The sequence below is a fragment of the Somniosus microcephalus genome, chromosome 8, assembly GCF_052327205.1.
Source record: "Somniosus microcephalus isolate GS21.2 chromosome 8, FLI_Smic_1.0, whole genome shotgun sequence".
Lineage (NCBI taxonomy): Eukaryota > Metazoa > Chordata > Chondrichthyes > Squaliformes > Somniosidae > Somniosus > Somniosus microcephalus.
Window position 1 is genome coordinate 43,212,634 of NC_140994.1, and position 24,505 is coordinate 43,237,138.

Consider the following 24,505-nt stretch of genomic DNA (forward strand, 5'->3'; position numbering starts at 1 on the left):
CTCGCAGCATTTTCCTTCAGGAAAAACAGCTCCTTTAATAACACAGCTGTCATTATAGAAACATAGAAGATAGGAGCAGGAGTAGGCCATTCGGCCCCTCGAGCCTGGTCCGCCATTCAATGCGATCATGGCTGATCATCCAAATTCAGTACCCTGTCCCTGCTTTCTCCCCATACCCCTTGATCCCTTTAGCCTTAAGAAATATATCCAACTCCTCCTTGACTATATTTAATGAATTGGCCTCTACTGCCTTCTGTGGTAGAGAATTCCACAGGTTCACCACTCTCTGGGTGAAGAAATTCCTCCTCATTTCTGTCCTAAATGGCTTACCCCTTATCCTTAGACTGTGACCCCTGGTTCTGGACTCCCCGGCCATCGGAAACATCCTTCCTGCATCTAGTCTGTCCAGTCCTGTCAGAATTTTATAAGTTTCAATGAGATCCCCTCTCATTATAGTAAAAGTAAGGTTTATAACTTGAAAGTTTGGCAGAGGAGTACAGTATTGTTGGTCTAGACCATGTGTTGCTTTTAGTTTTGTTCCCCTCACCAATTTTCTGCCCTCTCCCGAAGGCACGGATTCCTTGCTGGGTGACCTATCCACAGGTGATCCTCTCTCCAGTAGCTCAACTGAGTAGTCTAATGCGAGTCTTGACAGTGAAGCTCAGCAAGCTATTTTGCCACAGGGAGCTTCACATACACACACTTCTAGCCGGGGTCATTGGACAACGATCAGGAGTGGGAATGGTGACTAAATCTCCTCTCGTTAACCCGGGGCATTGAAGCTGATCTTAGTGCTCCTGCCACCAGCCTAGCTGAGATCAGCTAACAACACAGAGCAGGGACTGAACCTGGGCCCTTCCTGGTCGCTATGGCTCAGATACTTACTCATTAGATAAGTTCAGTGGCATCGGGGAAGCCCTGTGCAGCTTTTATTATGAGTATTGAACTTTGTTTCTCTTGAGATCAGTGGATTACTCCTCCCAGCCCCCTGTGATAACCTTTGTGAGTCATAGTGTGAGAATCAGCCAAGCGACCAAGACCATCATGCTTTCATTCTAAGTTAGCTGCAGTCAAGCAAGGAACAGTGGTTGGGGGGGGGGGGGGTTTGGGGGGGTGTGCAGGAGGGAGTTACAACTGGGCTCAGGGCCTCAGGCTTGGAACGGGGTGAAGAATCAGCCAGCTTCCTGGCCCTGATGACTAGTCACGACTCCTGCTGTCAATGGACGCGAGGGTATTGGGCGAGGACGGGATCGGCTTCGGTTGTGATGCTCCCAGCACTCGGACAGCCCGCTGACACTCACCATCAAAGTTCATGCGTGAATAATGTCACTCGACTGACCCTACCTGTGGAATAGTACTCCGGCGGGACCTGCTGCCTATAAGAACTTTCACATTTTTATACTCTGGGACTGTCGACAGCACAGAGACACAGCACACTGAAGAATTGTTGCGGTTGCAGGTCTGTAGCCATAATTGCTGTCCTGAGTTACCAATATCAACTGTGCTGTTGCTGGGAAGCTCAGAGTCAAGTTCAGGTACTTCTCAAGAGGAAGGCGGGGCGAATTCGAGCAGCAGGCCACTCATACACCTTCAAGTGGCTAGCTCCACAGCAACATTGGTGGAGGGCAGGGGTAGGTCACCTCCCTAACCTCTCAGCTGGAAAAGGTGATTGGAATGGAGAAACCTCAAGTTAAATTTGGGGGGGGGGGGGGGGGCGGAGGAAAGGGGGAAAGAAATGTAAAAATATCTCATTTGGGGCTTTCACTTTACCCAATCTTATAGCAGCAAAACAAAGTCAGGTATATCCAGAATTATAGCTGCAGGTCTCACATTGCAACCCGAGATCAACCTCAATGGTAGGTCTCATACCAACAAGTTAGACTATGGCTCAGCATCGCGTACCTCCGTTTTTGAAGTCTGCATACACAAATATATATTGCACGTCTTTTTTCACCCAAAATGTGAGTTTTCAGTAGAGCTGCCCACTTGTATAAACAACGAACTTCCACATTTATCTACCTAGTTTATGGTATCAGACCCCAATGTAAACTAAGCTCGCACCCATGCTGTATTACATATTCAGGCCTGGAGATGCACTAACATCTGGCCACCTCAGGTCCCAGATGTGCAGTAGATACTAATACGCGCACTCTCCGTCAGTGGACACAAGGTCATCATGCTTTCAATACTCCTCCCCTTGCGCTGATTACTAAAAGCTGATGTGCGGCTCATATAGCATCATTCAATGATAAGAAACAAGCTCCACTGTATCTTCTCTTGTTGTTGCCTTTTCCAAATAACCAGTATGCACTCACTCTCAGTCTGTACGTGTATACAAACTCATTTTTGTTTGCTGTCTATGTTTTCTAAAAGTTTATTCGGACGTTCCAACCCATGGAAAATGTTCGGAGGTTGAAGATTCAGCCAACTGGCAAGGATGTGAGGTGTAGCAGGTTACCATAGAGGTTTACAGCACAGAAGGAGGTCACTGGGTCCATCACGTCTGTGCCAGCTCTTTGCCAGAGAAAGCTGAAATTAATCCCACTGCTCGCACTTTCCCATAGCCTTAAATCTTCCTCTGCTTCAAAAGTTTATCCTATTTTCCCTTAAAAGGTGCAATGGACTCTGTGTCGACCACTCCCTATGGCAAATCATTCCAAGCTCTAACAGTTCTCTGTCTAAAGAAATTTGAGTGCCGGGGGGATGGGGAGTCAGGGGTGTTTTCAGCTCCCAGGAGCTTTGTTATTTTGCTTAATACGAAATATACCACTAAACTTAAATTAGGTTATGGTTCAGAAGTGAGGGCGAGTTGGAAGGTCTCATTATATATACACCATTTGAGTATTTAATTCTGGCTCGAGCCTGTTACAATATCTCCCCAACAGTAAATCTTCCAGCAGAATGAACTAGATAAAGCCCATAATTACCTCATTAAATATTTATTTTAATGGAATTATATTTAAAAAAACACCTGAATTTAAAGGTCGAAGAACTATTTATACCTGCAGAAGAATCATAAAAATGCTCAGTGCATTGCTCTATTTTCAAGACTAAAAGCAAACATATTCTTAAATGCAGTTACTCTGTTCGCAGCTCTTCTGAAAATTAAATTAATGGAGTGTGAATGGCTTTTTTTTGTCCAGTAGGTCAGTAAATACATGAACTTAAAAAAAAAAATTTTTAGGTTCCACATTTGTCTCCTGTTGTGTCTGTGCAACAACACGTGATCAGTTCGATGAGTGCAAGGGGCTTTTTGTTTGTTCCGCCAGTGTCGAATGTACAGCCGTTAAAACAGGGCTGAATTTGGTACGGGCAGTTATGTGGGTTTCTCGGTATAAATGAGGTATCAGAGGCCTCCATTTGAATAAACTTATTACCGAGTTTCCTCCGACGCGACAGACAATGCAGCAAACATAAATGCTGCAAATCGCTGGCCGCCATTTTGTTCTGGAAGCCGACAGGCTAAGCCTGTAGCCCACCCATAGAGGCCAGAACAGTGTGCTTTTTACAATACTGTCCTGTATAGACCTCAACCCCCGCAAATCTTCAGCAGAAAACTTAAGTCATAATGCACTGCTGTTTGATGTTGCTCTGAGTTCTAACCTGCAATGTAAATAGGATGAGCTTGGAGTGCCAGCATCCCTAACACATTGCAGCCAGGGGAATAACCAACAACTAAAACAGATGATCGGGTCATTTATCTCATTGCTGTTTGTGGGACCTTGCTGTGCACAAACTAGCTGCCACATTTCCTACATTACAACAGTGACTACACTTCAATAATACTTCATTGGTTGTAAAAGGCTTTGGGCCTTCCTGAGGCCATAAAAGGTGCTATATAAATGCAAGTCTTTCTTTTTAAGGTATAAACACCATTACATTTGTGAATTTTCTCACCTCAACTGGGTCCATCTCTGGGAGTGGGGAAAAGCTGCTCCCAAGGTAGCCCATTCCTACACTGCCCCAACTTGGCTGGGTCTGCACTCTCCTGCCCTTCAGCACCAAGCGCACCACGGTTGGAGCTGGCTATATAGGAAAGCGCTGCCATGAAAATAAAAGTTTGCCTTTTCCATGTTAGTTCTCACACGTGCGATTCACTGTGGGGCTTTGTTACATTTTGTGTCATTAGTGTCTTAATCTCCATGACATTTCAAATTTCTATTCGATTTAAATATGAATACAGCTGAATTCTGAAAAGCACATAGTCTAAGTAATTTGCCAAGAAATGTTCATCCCTAGACCAGGCTTCTGCGGAGTTCAGGTATAAATCTATCCAAGACTCCACTGCAAGGCCCAGATTTAAAATTAATCTTCAGAAAACATTTTACCGTATCAGTGCTGCCCACTCTTTCTAACAAAAAGGAAAAAATTACAGGCTGCCACCTGCTAATAGTAGATTAAATTAATTACAGGTTAAATATGTATCACTGATACCTTTTAGTGATGGCCAGTAATTTATTTCTCAATGAACCCTGATTCATTTCAATGCCTGATTTTATAAGCGGTTATCAGTAAGGTTACACTCTGTCTAGCATGACACATCAACCTTTAAACAAAGGGGGGGGGGGGGAATGTAGAAATGGATTTGACTGACAGACCACAGGCACGGCTGTTTCCAGGTACCCCCGGCTTATACCCAGGTGGCACTGCCACAGGGACAACACCTATTGGCTACCCTAATGTTCAGGCATAAAGTTCTAGATAGAACAACTCCTGGCCCAAAGGAAATTAAAGGCTTATCCGATCATTTCTTCCAGCTCTATCCCTGCTTGGAGAGCTGCTGTACTATTGCTACCCTTTACGTAGTAAACAAACATCCGGCAAGACAAAAGCAAAATACTGCGGATGCTGGAAATCTGAAGTAAGAACAGAAAATGCTGGAAATAGTCAGCAGGGTCAGGCGGCATCTGTGGCGAGAGAAACAGAGTTCACATTTCAGGTCAATGACCCTTTGTCAGAACTGGAAAAAGTTATAGAGTGTAACAGGTTTTTAAGCAAGTGTAGGGGCAGGGAGAGGGGGGAGGGGAAACACAGAAACATAGAAGATAGGAGCAGGAGTAGGCCATTCGGCCCCTCGAGCCTGCTCCGCCATTCAATGCGATCATGACTGATCATCCAAATTCAGTACCCTGTCCCTGCTTTCTCCCCATATCCCTTGATCCCCTTAGCCTTAAGAAATATATCTAACTCCTTCTTGAATATATTTAATGAATTGGCCTCAACTGTCTTCTGTGGTAGAGAATTCCACAGGTTCACCACTCTGGGTGAAGAAATTCCTCCTCATCTCAGTCCTAAATGGCTTACCCCTTATCCTTAGATAAGGGAGGAAAGAACAGAAGGGAAGGTCTGTGATTGGGTGGAAGGCAGGAGCGGTTAAAAGATAAAAGGGATGAAGGTGCAAGGCAAAAGGAGATGGTAAAGGGACAAGTAAAGAAACAGCCAGGAAGATCCTTCTTCAGTCATTTTCATATTTGTGTCCACTGGCCTCATGAAATTGGCTGCCGCGTTTCCCACATTACAACAGTGACTACACTTCAAAAAGTACTCCATTGGCTGTAAAGCGCTTTAGGATGTCCGGTGGTCGTGAAAGGCGCTATATAAATGCAAGTCTTTCTTTCTTATCCCCAATTCCTACATTTTATCACAATAAACACACCATGTACTTCAACACACAATGTGCCCTGGTGTCTTTATCCTATCCTCGGGACCAGTGCACCTTACTACTTCTACCTCAGTGCCAACTGTAATGCCCTTACCTATGCCCTGACTGAGATCACGTAACTCAGTTGTCAGGTATAGAAGTCACATGGAAACTGCACAACGTTTGCACAGAGGAGATACATTGTACGGAAAGATGCATGGTTTTTAGCACATTCGAAATTTACATGGTTGCTACACCCATTGGAAACACTAGACAAATGAACACTCCATCGCCAGCACAGTTTGACCTGCCCTGAAATGTCAGCCCCTGTGCTCTGGCAATTTACCTAGCTTACAGTTTACATGAACAGGAGTTGGCAGACGCACATGAGCCAGAAGGGACTGGATTTCCAGCATCTGCTTAGTATGTTAATATTATGTAGGTAACTGAAAGAAAAATGGGTCACTTTGGCCATTTAATCTGCAAATGTAAGTGGGGACAAGTGAGGCAAGTGTGTGCACGAGCTTGTTTTCAGTAAGCAATGAGCGGCCAAAAAAAGACTTGTTCTACATTGATTTTTCTGGCATTTGCATTGGGATTAGTGTCAGGGTAGCATTAACTGCAGTTACTTTCTGAATAAGTGATTACTTTGAGTGTTAAAAAATCACCAATTATTTCTCCACAGTAATTACAGTATACGATGCATACATCTGCATCTACAAGTTCCTCTAGACAATGCCCGATAACCACTCCAGACATCAGCCACTCCAGAAAACAAATCCACACCAACACTGCAGAAGGTATGTTCTCTGGTGAAATTGCAAAGCCATCTATTCCCTATAATGAATGAGAATAGCCAATGCTATAGAGAAAATTACATTTCAGTCTCATTCTTATCTGCAAGTCATTAACTTGTGATAAATGAATTATTGCAAATATTGCTGGAATTAATGCTATTCATAAAGTAACTCTAAATAGTTTAGAGTGAAGCTGTAATGATTAAAGAGTTCAATGTTTCTATCAAATATTCTCTAAAAACTCATTAAATGTAAACTACTTCACCCTCTGTAAGTGTATAAAACTGTCTTCTCCTTCAGTAATTTATTACGCCATAAGACAGCTCATGGCCTAAACTATTACATGCTTCCAATTAGCTGCTTGCAGCTTTTCTCTGAAAATTTAATGAGATAACACCATATAAAGCTGCTGACTTAAGATACTGTGCATAGCTTTAGTATCAATACAAAGCGCTCAGCAAAACACTCCTCAGCTTTCGCCAACAGTTGCGTTTTGTGACTTTTGTTTAAAAAAAAAATTACCTTCGCATCTGACGCTTGCGGTTTAAATGAAAGTCTTTCCCTGCAAAAGAGATTAGAGTGTTTTAAAGAAGGTCAAAGTCAGGGGGGGGGAGACCAAAAAAACAATTAAAACCACGGTTTTAAACAGGAACACTTGTTAATAAGGGTTTGCTGATAGCATTGCAAGCAGGTCATTCGTGCCACAATCCAAAGCCTGTAGTCACTTCACAATTTACTTCATTATGAGTTTCATCAAATTTTAATAAGGATATTAGAATCAAACTCACCAGAACACTATTGTGATTTATTTCAGTGAGTTCCACAGAGACAATGCTCCCAAATGAACGGTTAAAAATCATTATTTTACTCAAGGCCTCACTAACAGCTAAGTGCTGAAAGCCCAGGACTCTCTCTGATTATGGAGTTATCTCAAAAATTAATTAAACCACTTTAAGCATAGATGTCCCTATTTTAATTCCTTCTTCTTTGCATCTACTGACAAGATTGAGGCTTTGCAATATTGGCAACCTTTTTAAAAAAATTTAACAGTGGATGTGGTTCACATTGATGCCGATGCTGAATGCTGTGCTGCGTTTGAAGGAGCGTAACGAGGCACAAAGCACAGGAAAAAATATATTTTTATTCCTAAATCAGCTGGCACACAAGTATCTGTACACTTTTTATACCACACTTCTTAAGATTGTCTTGATTTAAGAGAGCTCAACAACAACCAATTAAAAAATAAATAACCCGTTTCTTAAGAAATAAAACTGTACACTGGAGGAATTAAACAGATACACAAACTCGCTCCAGCATTTCTGACACACGCAGCAAAACCATCCCTTCAGTGACAAGCAACACATGGCGCCATATCATGGGCCGGAATTTTCTGTACCTGGGCGGGTCGGGTGCGGGCGGTCACCGTGGCGGGTCGCGACCCCGTTCTTCATACCATGCCGCTCCTCAGAACGACTCTCCGTTAATGGGGCCTATTAAGGCCGCCCTGCGCGTTACCCGGCCCAATTAAATGGTGAGGGTCTGATGACGTCAGCGATGACACGTTTTCAGCCGGGATATTTAAAGGAGCCACACTGCATTTGAAGGCTCATCTCGGAGTGTGCAGGCAGCACACTGCACCATTGGACTGCTACAAAGAGTGCCAAACATGACTGCACTGAGGCAGAGGGCTGCACCCAGGTTCTCAGATGACTCCCTCCATATGCTTGTGGAAGGAGAGAGGTCCTCTTCCCTTCTAATGGGCAGAAGAGGCCTCCCCAGCAGACAAAACGAGACTGACTCCAAATAGCAGAGGCGGTCAACAGCAGGGATGTGGTCAGGAGGACCTGGGTTCAGTGCCACAGACGTTTCAATGATCTGATGAGATCAGGAAAGGTGAGTGCAAAGCCACACTCAACTTCATCCTGCTGTGCCTCTCATCACATCCCCATCACTCTGCTTTCCCAACCCTGCTCCTGCACATCATTACTCACACCAACATACCGTGCACCTCCACCCATTCCTCTCTCTCCATCTACATTATCACATCCCCATCTGACTAGCCACCCATCACATTCACCCTCATCCTAGTGCAATCATAGCAAGTAACAACACACAAGGAGGCCACGTGGCATTGCCACGCCAGTCCATCATAGTCACCCTCTACAAATATAACCCATTCATTCCTTATACTCATTCCATCACTCTCAGTCAACCTTCGCTTCTTTCCCTCCTTGCAGGAAAAGAGAGCCCACAATAAGAGGGAGAGGGAGAGAACCGGAGTTGGAACTCCATCATTGGCCATGTTAGCTCCAGTAGAGGAGGTCGCCTTGGAAGTGTCAGGAGTCGCAGAGCAGCTAGAGGTGGGAGATGGAGGGAGGGGGACATCTCAGCAACCTGGTGACAGAATTACATCTCATACAGCCACATGGCATACAACAGTCACTCATATGGGAGCTGATGTCAGCAGCCACTGAATGGTCATCATGTGCATAATGTTATCTGTACCCATTCTTGATATGACATAGCTAACTCATCTCTTTACTCTCCCACAGGTCCATCAAGAGCCCTCCTCACTGTCCAGGAGGAAGAGGAAGACGACTCCTCAGAGCAGCCTGCAGCCTCTGAGGGTGAACCGTCACCAGACATAAGTGCACCCAGCACCAGCGCAATAAGGCACACCTCTGTGGGTGCCACGCGAGATAGAGCAGATGGTGGAGACAGGGATAGCAGTGGAGAGTCCTCGCCAGAGGGCGCAGGATGCTCCCAGCTCTGCTCAGCTGCATGCAGACACTGAGCCTCGGAGGCCAACCAGAAAGGGGGTGATCCTGGAAGTGCAGCAAGAAGTCCAGCAGGGTTTGACAGGTTTTGCGACCACGATGTCTGCAAACGTCCAGAGAATGGAGGAGTCTATCTCCAACATGAGCAGTAATGTGTCGCAGGCGATGGCGACTGTAGGCTCTTCTATGGATAGGATGACCACCTGCATGGAGCTGCTCCGTCATGTTGAGGAAGCTCATCCTCTGCCTGTGTACCCTGTGTTGGGGGTATCTCCTCCGGCGCAGTGCAGCCCTGCACTGATACCCTCTATCCTGTGCAGCATCAAGTGGTTGAGGAGAAGGTTGGTGGTGTTGTTGTTGGTGCTGCTGGTGTGCCCGGTGCTGCTGGCGTTGGGGCTCATCGTGGTACGATTTTGAGGACCAAGGTGAGACAGTATAACTGGCACCCATGCTGATGTAATAGATGGCAGGTCAAGTAGAGATGACAGAAGCAATCTGTCAATGGTGTGATAGGTTCTATCAATGAGGTGACAGCGTTTCTGACATTACTGGAAACACTTGCAACGTCTAGAAAGCTAAATCTGTGCTGACAATGCAGTCAGCAACAGCATCTGCCTTAGGAAAGTGATCAGCTGTGAGGTTGGAGTTTTTATTGTACTTTTCATGCTGTGCACCAATGAGCTGGATCAATGGCCACTCAGCTTCTGCCTCAGGTTCACAGATGTGGTTCCCAAGTTGCGTGATTCTCGTGCTCATCCAGGGAAATTTGAAAGGTAGGGTGAAAAAGGCGCTTACGGGTCTGATAAGTACCTGATAATGATTTAAATTAGCTCGCCCGCCTCTGCCGTTCGGGTCGCTACCACGCCGGCAAACCCGCCCGAGAGAAAGGCGAGTGGGGGGGGGCGGGATGATGGCGGGTTTCCAACCCGCTGCAAGGTATTTCAAATTTCCCACCCAACCCGCCTCCAATTGCGCCCGCACGGACCCCAGAAAATTCCGGCCATCATGTTTGACCCATGGATTTGGTGAGACAAGAGCCAAAGGGTTACACTATCCCAGGGCACAAACCCAATAGTGGAGAAGTGCCTGCTATGATTGAGGCCATGGCACGTGCAGTTCCATCGTGTTTTAGCATGGGTGGCTTTGCAACCCTTGTAATCAGGTTAAGTTGACAAACTACTACTTATATTATTTTCAGTATCAAGAAACGGTCAGAATTTACTAACAATTCATATAAAAGTATTTTTTCAATGTACTGGGCATTTTAAACAACATTTTACCTAAAGATTTTTTTAAATTTGTTTTCTAGTAGTCTGAGGGCAAAACTTCCTCCCAAATTATTTTCATCCCTTTCCGTGTTCTCAGTTTCCCCCAAGCCAGGTATCATTTCTGGCTGAGAGGCAGAGTGGATGACTTTCTCCTAGGCTTCTGCCAATGCTAGGCCTACCAACTCTCCTACATGCAGAAGGATTCTTACTATAGGGTCTAAAGTTTTAATAGAGGGCTTTACAGTACTTATCACACAGAACACTGTGCCAAACTGGTCTCTGCAGTGTTTTCTTGCTTTCTCTCACTCTCCAGCAAGAGGAAGCAAGAAGAAAGGTGATGGCAGCATTAACACCCGCAGCCAGTTAGTGCATGCAGACAAAAATAACAACTTGGACTTAAATAGTGCCTTTAACATGAAGAACTTGACGAGGAACTTCAGAAATTGATGCCAGGAAACTGGCCGCTGAGTTAGGAAAGGAGAAATTAGGAGGGGTGACCGAAGGCTTGGTCGCAGAGATGGGTTTTGAGAAAGTTTTCAAAGGGGGAAAAGCAGAAGAAATTGGTGGGGCAAAAGGAAAGTAAGATTCACAGAAGGCCAGAGTCAGAGGAATGGTGCCACGTCTTTTGCATCATTAAAATTTGAATGGTGGTACAGCAGGCTATCAAACTTTGTTCTAACTATAAAATGCTTACCTTTTTTGGTAGAGCTTCAAATCAGCGCTTTTATACTTTAGCCAGCGCTTACTTTTCCTGGTGTGAGACATCCGCTTCCAGATGATTTCTGACAGGTGATTGTCTGAGAGCACCTCTTGTTTTTGTCACTCCCAACGAGAACTTCAATGCTCATAGCAGCCACATCATCGGTACTAGGACAGGCCTTTAGCTACGGTTATGTGATTGCCACACGTGATATCTGGGTATGTGGCTAACACTCGTGACTGAAAATCTCACAACTAGGTTTTGCCCAATGTGGACAGCTCTGGCTGGTGCTGTTCATCAGAAGGAATCCCAGGGTGGTCAAGGGTGACACTCCCCCTAATGTTCCTTCCTTCCCCGTGGAGAAGCAAATGGCCTCTGCTGGACACTGTCCCACAACAGCAAGACGGAGCGCAGCACCCTGTCATATGGAAGCTTGCAGGCTTTAACTTGCGTCGTATCAATTAACAACACTGCGATGCCATACGCTGGAGGCCCAGTTCATCAGGAGTTTAAAGTTCTATAACCGTACACATTCCGCATAGAGCTACGCTGCAGCAAATCGACACTCCAGGCCTTTGACTCACAGGTGGTTCAGTGGCACGACTTTCAGAAACTCTGCTATTCTACAAGTCGGTACATTATCCAGAATTACAATAAAGCCTTTCTCTGGGTCTGAAACTTTCCAGCAGTCAATCACAAATACAAACACATGAAAGTCATTTGAATAAATGCACTCCCTGGTTAGTTACCCTCCATTACAGATCATACACTTAAAAAACCATTTAGGAAGCCCATAATTATTAGCTGGACTACCAGAACCTTGTGCTTTAATTAAAAGAACATCCTCTTTATGAAGAATATAAAGCAGTTTTTAGCCAGGATATCTATTAATATTTATCCAATTACAGTAAACAATCCGTAACAACGTTTGTGGCAACGCCAGAAGAAACAGGAAATGTCCTCTCACCCTATCTCATTAAAAGGCCATAATGAATAATCCAGTAGGAGTTTGCTTGCAATACAGGACAGAAAACTAATTATCTCAAGGTCAGGTATTCCATAATAAATATCCCCCACCTTCATGAAATGCTTTGACATGCTGCTTTCTGCACACTTTTAAAATCTCCCCCCCCTCCCCCACCCCCCACCATATGCGAGAATCAAAAGTGCATTTGAGAGGCCAGCCACTAAGAGACTGTTAGTAACAGAAATTGAGAAAATTGCCACGTTTGCCATACCGATACGCAGTAAGAAATATCACAAGCCAAAATGGATTAATGTGGCATCAATTAAAAAAAACTTCCAAATCAATACGCTTACATATCCAAGCAGGGGACCACAGGTCTTCCATAGGAGGCAAATGCTCTCTTTAAATTTCAAATCTTGTTAACAGAATACTTCAATAATCGGCAAAAACAATAATATGCAAACAGGCAGAATCCTGATGGATAGGTACATCCAAACCAATGCAGCTATACCCTAAGAATATTATAGAAGGCAAAGCAAGGCAATAAATTATAGGTATCAGCCAAAATAAACATCACATTCAACACAAAAATATTTAAGATTTGGCTTTTCTTTGAACATTTTAGTTATTTGAAATAGCTACAACTTGTGAAGAAAGCCCTGTGCAATAATACCAATAAAAGAAAAAGAAAATAGAGAAAAACAAAATGAAGGACACCATCACATTATACAACTGCACCGCAATACTGCACCAACAAACTCAAGTACAAGTTCTTGACCATCAAGTACCTGAAGAAAGATTAAACCAGTCAACAGTAATGTCACGTGAACTGAGACAAAAGGTAAAGAGTTCTGACAGGAACTAAACCAAGGAGAACCATAGGAGTGCCCTGGGTTTGGCTGGTTGGGAACAGGACACAAGAATTTAAGAACATAAGACACCAGTCTTGGGCAAGATTTCATGAGCCTTGCTCTTAGGAAAATTAAATTAAAATAAATCTGAGATAAAAAGTTGATACTGAAACACAGAAAATACAAGTTGGTCTATAAAATGTTGCTATAAAATCCAACTGTTTAACTTTTGAGAATTATATTGTAGTTGCTTTTCTGAATCATAGTTTAAACAATTACCTCCCCACCACTCCCAACAGTAAATATTATTAAATCAAGAAATATGCTTCCTACATTTCTCTAATACAATGCTATATTTCACCCTGGAAAGTAACAAAGGGTCAATTTTTTCCAAAATTATAGAAAATGTGAATGTTTTAAAATCTCTTAAGGAAAGCAGTGCTCAGAGGGGTTAACATATCAATCGTGTCTTTATTTACAACACAGGTTACATACAGTCAATTAACAGCGTACTGGATGCTGACGAATATAGACTCCACAGCAGCATTAGCTACTTCAGTTTGTGAGCATTCTAACCGAGAATAGCAGAGTGTACAAAATAAGAAAGCTTCTTCCAAAATAAACGGTAGTTCATCGACAGCCCACTTTATAGACTTGAAAATTTACAGCACACTGCAAGACAGTATTACAGAAATTTAAAAAAGGTCCCTGCTTTACCCGTACGTGTGAACGATCTCCAACAAACTATAAAATAAAGTTACTTTTATTTAATTTGTTGGAAGAAATGTTTTGGAATTCCTTCAAATGCACACGTCTCATCAAATGCTGTACTAGAATTGAAAGTTGATTATACCTGACCCAGTGGGGAGTGAAGTAGCCAAATTAAGGGTACATAGCATTTTGGAAAGCAATGAAAGACCACCTCAGCTTTACACCATTTGATGCAAAGCAAGCCTTTTTTTTAAAAAAAAGTTAAGCTACCTTTAAAACTTTCATTTTGGACTTAAGAATGGAACCGTATTTTGAACACCTCAGAGCAAAGCTCTGCACACGTGCGTAAGTACATATAGCAGATCTCTGCCTGCCTGACCAGAGAACGACAGGGAGCTGACAGTATAACTCAGTGCTGCTGACTCCCCATTGCTCCAGAACAGGAGTCAGTATCAAACCAATACATGCAGAATATCAGTCGCCAAGAAGGTTTCAAAACAAATGAATTATTGCACATTGCCCTATACATACTGCAAGTGGCAAAACGGTGATTTAGTGATCTATACTGACACGTGACAAAACCATCTAACCCAACAGAACTTAATGCTCTAATTGTTACTGTGGTGATTGCCATTTGCAATGGCTTACCGACACCAAATGAAATTCCCTCAAGTGTTACACAGACAAAAAGCTGTTTGATTTTTCGTCAATTTTTAACATCAAGGACAGTGAAAGTTCACATTTTTTGTCAATTAACTGTGACTCTGATATCATGTGATCAGTTACAAAACATTCAAACTATTATGACAACAGTTTCACAGCAACATTAACCAGTTCGGGAATTTAAAGTCCACCATGGCCCAACTAACACATCGAGAGTGTAGTCAGAAATGACATAATTTGTTTTGAAAGCATTCAAGCCTCACTATAAAGCTGCACTGCACCAATTTCCCTGCCTACATGCGATCCTGTTTCTGCAAAATCATTGGTCTACCCATACTGCTAAGCTTTTTATCTATTCATATAGTTTTGTTTGTTAACTTAACCACAGAACACTTAAAACTTTTTTATATTACCAATTCTGTATTCAGAACCCAAATCCTGCCTTATCAAAACAGGATTCCAGAAGAAAGACTTGAAAAATTGGAGGGTTTCGTTAGAGGAGGTTACGGGTGATTTGATAAAGGTGTTTAAAATTATGAAGGAAGGGGACATCATTGATAGAAACAGCCTGTTTCCAGTGGTTGAGGAGACTAGAATGAGGGGATGTAGATACAAGGTTAAATGCTAAAGATTTAGGACAGAGAACAGGAAAATTGTTTTTTTTATTTACACGGAGGTTTGTGAAGCTGTGGAGTTAGTGATTGACACAGAGACCGTGTCAACATTTAAAAATAGATTAGATAGGTAGTTGAATGATAGAGAGGTATAATTATGTATGGGAACAGGGCGAGGACATGGGATTAGGACTACTGCTCGCATGGAATATTAACATCAACATGGACAGGTTGAGCCATACGGCCTGTTTCTGTGTTGCAATTTCTATGTAGTTCTGTTTTTTTTTCATTAAGATAATCTTGTCAGATTTGCTGCTGCAACAACTAAAAACATTTTTTTAAAGCACATAAGTGACCACATCACATGGTACAAAACAGTACTGCAGAATGGTGATCTATATGAATTTATTGATATATATACATTTTTCGATTTATGAAAAAACATTTAGAGGTTCTAAATTAACCAACATATGAGCCAAATTTAGGCACTGATGAAAGCACACAATATGGCATATTACATATATTCTTGAATAGTTTACACAATTTACTTTTAAAATCTGAATTTTGAAGAGACACTAAAAACTATCAGCAGCGGCTCAGCGACCTGAATCTAACACCCTTTCACGTGCAGTGACCTCATAAATGCAGCTTCTGCCTCTCCCTCAGTCCCTGATTTAGACAGAATAAAGACACTCCTCCCTCAGTCTGCACTTGACCGGCTCACAGCAGGAGATACTATTAAGCTGTTCAACTCACTTTTATATTGATTTGGTCATACTTAGTTCTTAGCAAATTACTCAGACCTAGAAGCTCACAGAAAAGTGCACGTATTAGTTAAAAAAAAAGACATCTGATGCAATCTTTACTAGGTATGTATTGCTTAAATCCAAGACATTACACTTTTGAGACAGCAGCACAACTAATCCTCTTTCTTAAGATGTTTTTGTGGTACATATTAAGAAGTTCTGTCAAAACCGATGCGCTTGTAGAATAACAAGTATATTTATTAAGTGACTTCACTCATTACCACTGGCTAAAACACAGTAGCTTTACTGTGCTCGCTTCTTCATATCTTTCTTGCAGATGTTGGAATATCTACTCTCCATTCTTTATCTTAGTCATATGCTGCATACAAACATCAAAAGGGAATTATATATATACTTGAAAAGAAAAACTTTGCAGGGTTATGGGGGAAGAGCAGGGGAGTGGGACAATTAGATAACTCTTTCAAAAAGCCGGCACAAGCACGCTGGGCTGAATGGCCTCCCTCTGTGCTGTATTATTCCATCATTCTTTGATTCTATGATCACGCATAACACGCACACGCATTGAGATCCTCTAACTCGAGCATCTCATTCTGTCACTGCAGCACGTATTAAAATACGGGTATGAATGCTCTGCTCCTACTATTTGTACCTGCCAGGCAAAATGGACTCCATCCTCGAGATTAACATTCAGATTAACACTGGCGAGGCAAAAGAACTTTCAAATCTTTTTAACCAGTTAGATTGTCCTAAAAGATTTAAACGATAAAAAAGCTAAGCACATTTTATTCTCAAACTGCAGGATCATACAAAATGATCGGAGGCAAGAGGGCATTTATAAAACTCAGTAAAAAAGGTATCAATAAAAAGTGTAAATAAAACAATTATCCGCTGCCACTCGCTCTGGCAGTTCGGTAACATTAATGCCAGCAGCCTAGAGGCTGCCAAGGTGTGTTAGAAACCGGCACAGAGAACCAGAGATGTACAGTGTGGTGAACAGACAACATTAAACAACTGGGTGTTAGGAACCACGGCATTCCCAAGGCATTGGGGTCCAAGTGCACCACAGCTGAATCTACAAGCATAACAGGGATTGAGTCTAACACTCGCTTTCTGTGAATTGCTAACATTAGTATTTGTAGCAAATTAGTCTCTAATTTTTTATTCACAAAAATTATGAACTCTTAATAACAAATTATTCTTGGACTGCAATGGTGATCCCTAAAAATTATTCATTTTCATTACTTCAATTTAGCTGGATTTAATAAAAATGGTGTAAAATTAAGGTAAGTGCAAATTAAAATGACACAAACTCAGGTCTCCAGATATAAAAGATGGCAACTTGGCTCCACAGCACTTATTACCTTCTCCACTGCAAAATAAGAAACGACACTATTTTTATATCTTTAATACAAAACTTGCCCATGCACCTTATAAACCACCAGAGGAAACATAACCTTTAATATTACATCATTGTACACTGCACCTGACATTATCAAACATTCACATACCTGTGTTTAAAATGATATTGTTTGCCTCCAAAAAAAATCAAGAACATTAATGCTGCCTTCAATACAGCCCCTGTTCAGTATACAACAAGTGTTTCAGTAGAAATTCTTTTTTTTTTTTTAAAAAGCAATAGATTAAGTTAAACCCCTGCAATGGACAAATGGGCGGTATGGTGTGCATAACAGATCAAAAACTCCAGGTTTGATTCCCTGTCAGCACTACGTTACCTATAGTCAGCCAGGCAATGGCTGCGATGCTACATTTAGTCACAGTGCCTCTGGACTAGGGGGGGGGGGGGGGGGGGGAAATCACCTGCCATTCTCATTACTGATGAGGGACCCACGTCAACCCTGCTGCAAGGTGCACGTGTGGCTACTGGTGAGGACAAGGCTGGGCTCAGCTGTGATGTCTCTCAGTCAGACAACCCACTGGTTCTCACTGTCCGGGCTAGCTTATCAAGCCCTACCACTTGGGCGAGGTATTGGAGAATAAAATGTGCTACGTTTTTTTTATGGTTTGAATCTTTCAGGGCACTCTAACTGGTTGAAAAGCACGTGGAACTCTTTGTGTTTCCTGATTTGAAAGTTCTTTTGCCCCACTAGTGCTAATCTGAATGGTAATCTCGAGGATGGAGCTCATTTCCCTGGCAGGTACTGGGAGGGCGCGGCTGCACGAGAGGAAGGGAAACTGGGCAGGTAATGAGGAAAAACAAAGTGAAGTTAAAAACCAGACTTGCCACTGGCTGCAGTGAAGTGAAACTAAGCGAGGTGGCCTGCAGTGATGCCAGCCCACACTATTAGCTCTGTATTGCTCGCCTTAGCAACAATACACCACAAATGTTGGCGGGTCACCAGCGGCAATGGCACGATTAAATATTTGGGATATTGACTTACATCCCACACCCTAAAACTTGCACTGACAACGCTCTCACTGGAACAACTGCACAACAGTTACTTCACCCATGAACAGGAGCATACTTACTACACAAGAATTTCAAAGCAGGCACTCTGCACTTCTTCCATCAGCCTGAAAAACATATCACTCCTTTGACAGTCGCTGCAATGATGCATCCTGCTCAAACTTCAATGATGTTTTTGCTGATTGACTATAAAAAGAAACTGGCTTTTGGAGCTGGTCTGCAGCCAAAGATGGAGGCCGTGAATTTGCCAGCGCTCAGAGGGCGGGTTTGGAGGCGGGTCAGAGGTTAAAGTCATTATGATTGACAGCAGGTAGGAAACCCGCTGTCATCCCGCCTCCACGCGAGTCTCCCAGCTTCTTTCCCAGGGCTGTCATCCTACTGAACTCCACAAATAAACTCTAAAGCCTGCACATCTGTCAATGCACTTTATTATGTTTATGTTAATGTATTACAAGCCAAATGAATGCTGAATGTTTAAATGTCTTAATCTAAATGTATACTCTCGGGAGCCGCAAGCCTACATTTCGTTGTACTGCACTTGTGCACTAACAATGACAATAAAGTTGATTATTATTATTAGGTGTCGGGTCTGTCCGCGGAGAACTGACCCAACACCAAGCGGCGGGAGATACAATTGAGCTAATTAAATGGCTTGTTAAGAGCCAATTTAATACTATTTTGAGGCTTTCTTCCAATTTTACGTTCTCCCCCATGGGTTACCCGCTGCTCGGGGAGCACGCCAGCTCAACCTGGCGTGATTGGAGTCTGCTCTGATGTTTCTGATAAGCTGCAGAAGTGGTGTAAAGGATGCCATGTTGCAGATGGTCAGTTTCAGAGCGCAGAAACTGTTGGTTACTTCATTTGTAATATATAAAGAGATTTCTTTAGCTTGCAAGGGTTTAGAGGCAACTGTATGTCCAGTGCCACCTCACTGGAACAACACCTCTCACCATGACAGACCGCTTCTGTCACCTGCAGCTGCCATCTATTGAAAAAAATCAGACCTTGGTCCTCTGAATCCTTCCACGATCAGCCCCAATACCAACATCACCAGGCACACCAACATCACTAACAATATCACCAACCTTCTCCGCCATAACCTGATGCTGCACAGGACACAGGGCATCAGCCCCTGACAACATTGCTGCCCAGGAGACCAGCGATGGCATCACCGTGGCCAGATTTACTTCACTTGATGCTGTTAACCCTGGCGGCCACATGATGCGCCAGATGGACACCATCCCATACCAGCACCGTGAAGCATCCCTTTAATGTCCAAGCCATTCCATGCACACTCATCACTATAGCGGGGGGGAGGGGGGTGGCAGGGGGAGTTATGCATGAACATTCACTGGAACTCAGTAAGACACTTCTCAAGGTGCGCTCAGATCTGTCAAATAAGGGGCAGTGTTGGAAAAAGAGATTTCACTGTATGACAACACATTACCAGAAACTTCACATGGACATTGGCTAAACCTCTCAAGTGTCTACCTTTGTGTGTTGTTAGTTGGTATGCTTGCAGTAGGATGAGGGTGAGTGTGAGGGGTGGCTAGTGAGATGGGGAAGTGATAAAGTAGATAGAGTTAGGTGGAGTTGCAAGGTAAGTTGATGTAAGGACGAGCAGGAGAAGGGTATGGAAGGCAGAGTGATGGGGATGTGTTGAGTGGCACAGCAGGGTGAGTTTGAGTATGGCTTTGCAGTAACGTTTCGTGATCCACTGAGATCATTGAAAGGTTTGCGCCACTGCAGCCAGGGACCCCGGACGACATCCCTGCTTTTGCCCTCCTGTGCAATGTGCAACCGGGCTGCATTGGTGTCCTGGGGAGGTCTCTTCCACCCATTGGAAGGGAAGTGAACCTCCCTGCATGCTGTGACTCTCTCCATAAACATATGGAGGGAGTCATTGGAGAGCCTGGGTGCAAGCGTCCACCTTTGTGCAGTACTTGTCAGTGTTTGCAGCACCTCAATGCTGTCAAACACTGACAGAACAACTGTCAAACTCAATGTGGACGTGGTCCCTTTAAGGAAACCGGCTGATGACGCGTCATCAAATGACATCATCAGACCTGCTTCCTGTTAATTGGCCAGGAAGCCCGCAGGGCGGGCTTAACAAGCCCCATCAATGGAAAATCCCTTTGACAGAGCGGCTGCAGCCAGGATCGTGACTGGAACCTGGAAACCAGCTCTCCCGCCACCATCCCACCTCCACTGGGAAATTCGCAGCCAGAGTTTTGGTGACGGAGATTTGTACTCCGTGGATTTGCGGATGAGCAGAATATGTTAATATTTAAAACAAAGAATAAATGTAAAATAAAGGTCATAGATAATACATAATAAAAAATGTTAAGAGTAGAGATGGCAGAGAAGTAACATTTTTGTCATTTTTATCTAGGATTTTTTTGAAAACTCTGACATTTCAATAGCATTATCACTGTAATACAGGAATGCTGTAGTGTTAAAATATGTCACCTGAAATCTTCAATAATATAGCCAGACCAAGTAGTACTGAATTCCCTGGAGATACCAGCTCTGAAAGGGTTAAAAATGATGCCAGTGTGCGTGACAGTAGCAATGATGGGGTTAATTGCTTTTGGTTTCTTTAAAGTGACGTAAAATCCATTGGACTGTACTGAAAGTTATCCACATTCTTTTTAACACATCACTTACATAAAAATCAATATATATCAATGACACACAAAATCCTCACTAACCAGATATTAAAGGATTTCAGAAAAAGAAAGTTCAGTATTATCAGTTGCAAGGACGCTAAATGAAAATCCACGTGAAGGCAGAGGTAGATCAGCACAACTGTTTAAATGAGGGAAACATTTCCTGAAGTACTATAGAGCTTAAGAATTCAGAAAAGCAATGAAAAAGAAGTCAAATAATGGACTACACAAATTCAAGCTGGTGGATATTTGTCATTTTATAGTTATTTCTAATATATTTTCTTAAGAAAACTAAGTTTTGGTATGTTAAAAAAAGGGCATCTTGGATACAAGCCCCCACCCGGCAGGAACGGTGCAAGCGGGGGTTAAAATGGCAGCCGGGCAGAAGCCGCCCCCCACCTTCCCCTCAATTTTAACTCGGACGTCGTTGGCACCGCAACGTGATTTTTACTTACCATCGCAGGTGGCCCCCCCGCTACAGCCCCAAACCCGCAGGTGAAACCTGGCGGGAGGCAGCAGATGGCCAGAAGAGGTCAATTTAAGATATGATCCCATGAAGGAAACAGCAGTGAGTTCTCCCAATGTCCTGGCCAATATCCCTCCGTCAACCAGCATCAAAATAGATAACCTGGTCATTATCGCATTGCTGTTTGTGGGACCTTGTTAAGTACAAATTAAGATGCCGGCTCAACAGTTGCTGCACGTCAAAAGAAATTAACTGGCTGCAAACCGCTGTGAGGACGTAACAGGCGCTGTATAAATGCAAGTTCTTTCTTTATGTAGTACAGTGTGGTTGATGGTTTAAAATACCATATTGCAGAGATCCCAGGGAAAACCGGGATGGGAAGAATAATTAGTGCTACTTCAGTGGCACCTCCTCAAAGGCTGGCAGGATAGAAAGAGAGAACGAGGTCTCCACTTAGTATTACATTGCCAGTGAGTGGGGAAATGTGTTGCCGGCTTAGGTTCTCAGCTGCTAAAAACCTCAGTCCCACAGGCCAATTCAAACAAAGCTATCTCCCTCAACAGCTCAAAAACTGATGTGCTGTTTCTTGGCACCTTTTATTGATTCTTGATGGCAAAACACATGGTTATGCATAAAATGCTAATTTTTTTGTTATAGGCAAGTGCTACTCAAATACAGATAATTCAGATGGATAGAAAGTTTGGATAGCATATAGTATCCGAGTGTTGCTCCAACCAAACACAAAATAAATCTAGAGGCATGTCACAATTGAAAAAGATATATTAAAAGGGAGGAAATAATGTAGTTAAAGGCTCTACCTCCAGTCAGTCTCATCTTTCCAGGACATATTACTGAGCGAAAGTTAACCAACTAATGCTGAACAAAAGCATTTGGGGTCAGCACTCCTGAGCTAAGGGAAGGAAAAAGAAAAATAAGCCAGGATGCCAACCTTGATTGCTATTCAGTGACCCCTTACTAGAAGATACGCATGTGTAGGTTTTGGGCAAGGAATGAATCAGGTGCAGCTATACTGCCTCTGAATACAAATTGCTGACACTTGGACCTCACTGCCTCCATCTTACGGGCATACTATGGGCGAAACGAGGCCCAATTTTAGGGACCAGCGTCCTGCGCCCAGGAAAGTATAAATAATACCCCACCCACAATTAGGTTGGACCATTTTTCAGGAGTTCCTGGCGGCCACCCAGAACATGCATTAGGTCCCCTCAGCAAAACTGGTCTGCGTTGAGCGGGGCAGAAGTCAGGTCTGCGTCAGGATTCTTCAGCGACCGCCAACGGAAGGTGAATTTTTTTTTAAAATTTAAAAAGCATTCTCGTGAAGCCAGGAGGAGCGGGAGTACTCCTCTCGTCTCCACAGCCAGTCCACGATAGGCCCTCCCTTCCCGTTCTCCTCCTCTCACCACCCTCCCCCGCACCCCGGCCAGGCACTTGCCCGAGGGCCGCTGCCGGCGAGTCAGGAGGCCCGAAATTCAACCCAGCAGAAGGCAACCAGCAGTTCGCCAACAGTACTGAGATGAGGCCAGAGGCCAAATTTTGGGACTTCCTCGGGGGCCCCCTGGTTCTGGCATACTTTCGACTACATTGCTGCCTTCATGCCCAAAACCGGGCATTGACAAATTTACACCCCACGTTGTCTAGTATCACTCATCAAAAATGGCCACTTAGCTAAGGTAAAGGCAAGTAGCCAGTGCCCATGAACCTGTAGCGTTGCATGAAAGTCAGCATATTTAGAAAGGGGAGAAAACTCAAGATGGAAAAATATAAAGCAAGCTGTCATGGGATTGGGTGGGGGCCTTTTACATCTGGGACCAGAGTTCATATACAGCCCAGACTCCTGTGATAAAAGTCTTCTGTCTGCAAAGGTCTTATGAATTGAGCTTGGACAGTCTCAGTACAATTCCCATTGGTCCCCCAACATATATTGGCCATCTGTTTAGATGAGTTATGGACTGGTTACTACAGAAATATCACATTGCTGCATTATGGGTCTCCAGCCATGGTTTGGGGTGAAGCACGTTTTTGGGTGAGGAGAGGGAGTTTTACACTACATCTATGCTTTAACTGTGAGTTCCAGATGCTGACATTGGGGATTTGAAATGGAATAGTTTCATCTCCCTAGCACCAAGATCCCTCACTAAATAAATATACAAAAAGCAGATTAATTTTAAAAAATCCATATTATTACCCCTGTACTGAACATTACTAACGAACTATTTAACCAACACGCAAGATCCTTAGTTTTCATAAACACGTGTTAATTTCGAATTCCGACTTCTAAAGTGAGGAAGCAGAAAGCACTACCTGACCGAAAGACAAACAAAGCCAACTCAATGTGTGCACACAAGGGTTCAGCAGCATTCTCATTTCAAATTAGACACCATCCTTCACAATGATCCACTATGTGCTCTTCCCTGATAAAAATTCTGCTTTTGTGACACAGAGTACATTATAACATTGCTTCTAGCTGTGTAAAAAAACAGGAACCTCATTATGTTTCATTAGAATCCAATGCTCACACTCCTCAGTGAAAATTTACAATAGTAAAGTATACATTAAAGTGAATGGGAGACATTAGAGGAAAACCGCTGGCTCAGGCTATTTTAACACAGTCATTTCATCTCAGTAAAGTCACAGAAATAAAATGAAGTAACATTTAGCAGCCCCCCATCCAAAAAAAATTATAACCCAGTGTAAATGAGGTTCAAACAAGGAGATATTTTAATTCAACTTCTTTTTCCTTTTCTCCCCCAACAGCACATCAGATTTAACGGTGTGCTTCATTCTAAGACTCTAATTATCTGCAAAAGAGCAGACCACTGTCTCTCTGCATTCTTGCAAACCATTCCACTCTTGTTGTGCTTCCTCCTGCAATTTTCTCCCCTCTTCTCCGGTATTGGTTTAAGGTGTCGCTGGGGCTTGCCGCCTCCAGAACCTCAGTGTGTTCATGGTTTGGCAGCCTCCAGTATCTCACCCATATGACCACTCTTTACATTTAAATTTACACTGTGTGAAATAGAGTGTCGATCGACACCACTGTCAGCCAATGAGCTGGGGGCGGGGCGGGGCGGGACTTAGGGCAGGACTCGCAGCAAGCAGTCTATTTTACAGCAAACAAAGTCCATTTACTCAGCAAACAGAGTCGATTTAAACAATGCACTACAGCAAGCG

The 24,505-nt window shown here is 43.3% G+C and overlaps 1 protein-coding gene across 5 annotated transcripts in view; it reads right to left on the reverse strand.

Annotated features, from left to right (window-relative positions):
- LOC147113489 (C-terminal-binding protein 2) overlaps positions 1-24,505 on the reverse strand; it is a 308,574-nt gene that overhangs the window by 241,656 nt on the left and 42,413 nt on the right. The window contains exons 1-2 of one of the 5 annotated variants that reach the window (XM_085994640.1): positions 11,178-11,638; positions 6,961-7,000 (exon numbers count right to left, since the gene is read on the reverse strand). The exons of 3 other annotated variants lie outside the window; for them this stretch is intronic. The gene's annotated coding sequence lies outside the window, so the exon portion shown is untranslated. Of the gene's footprint in view, positions 1-6,960; positions 7,001-11,177; positions 11,639-24,505 lie in introns of those variants that run through there. One more of the 5 variants, XM_085994641.1, reaches the window with a different exon arrangement.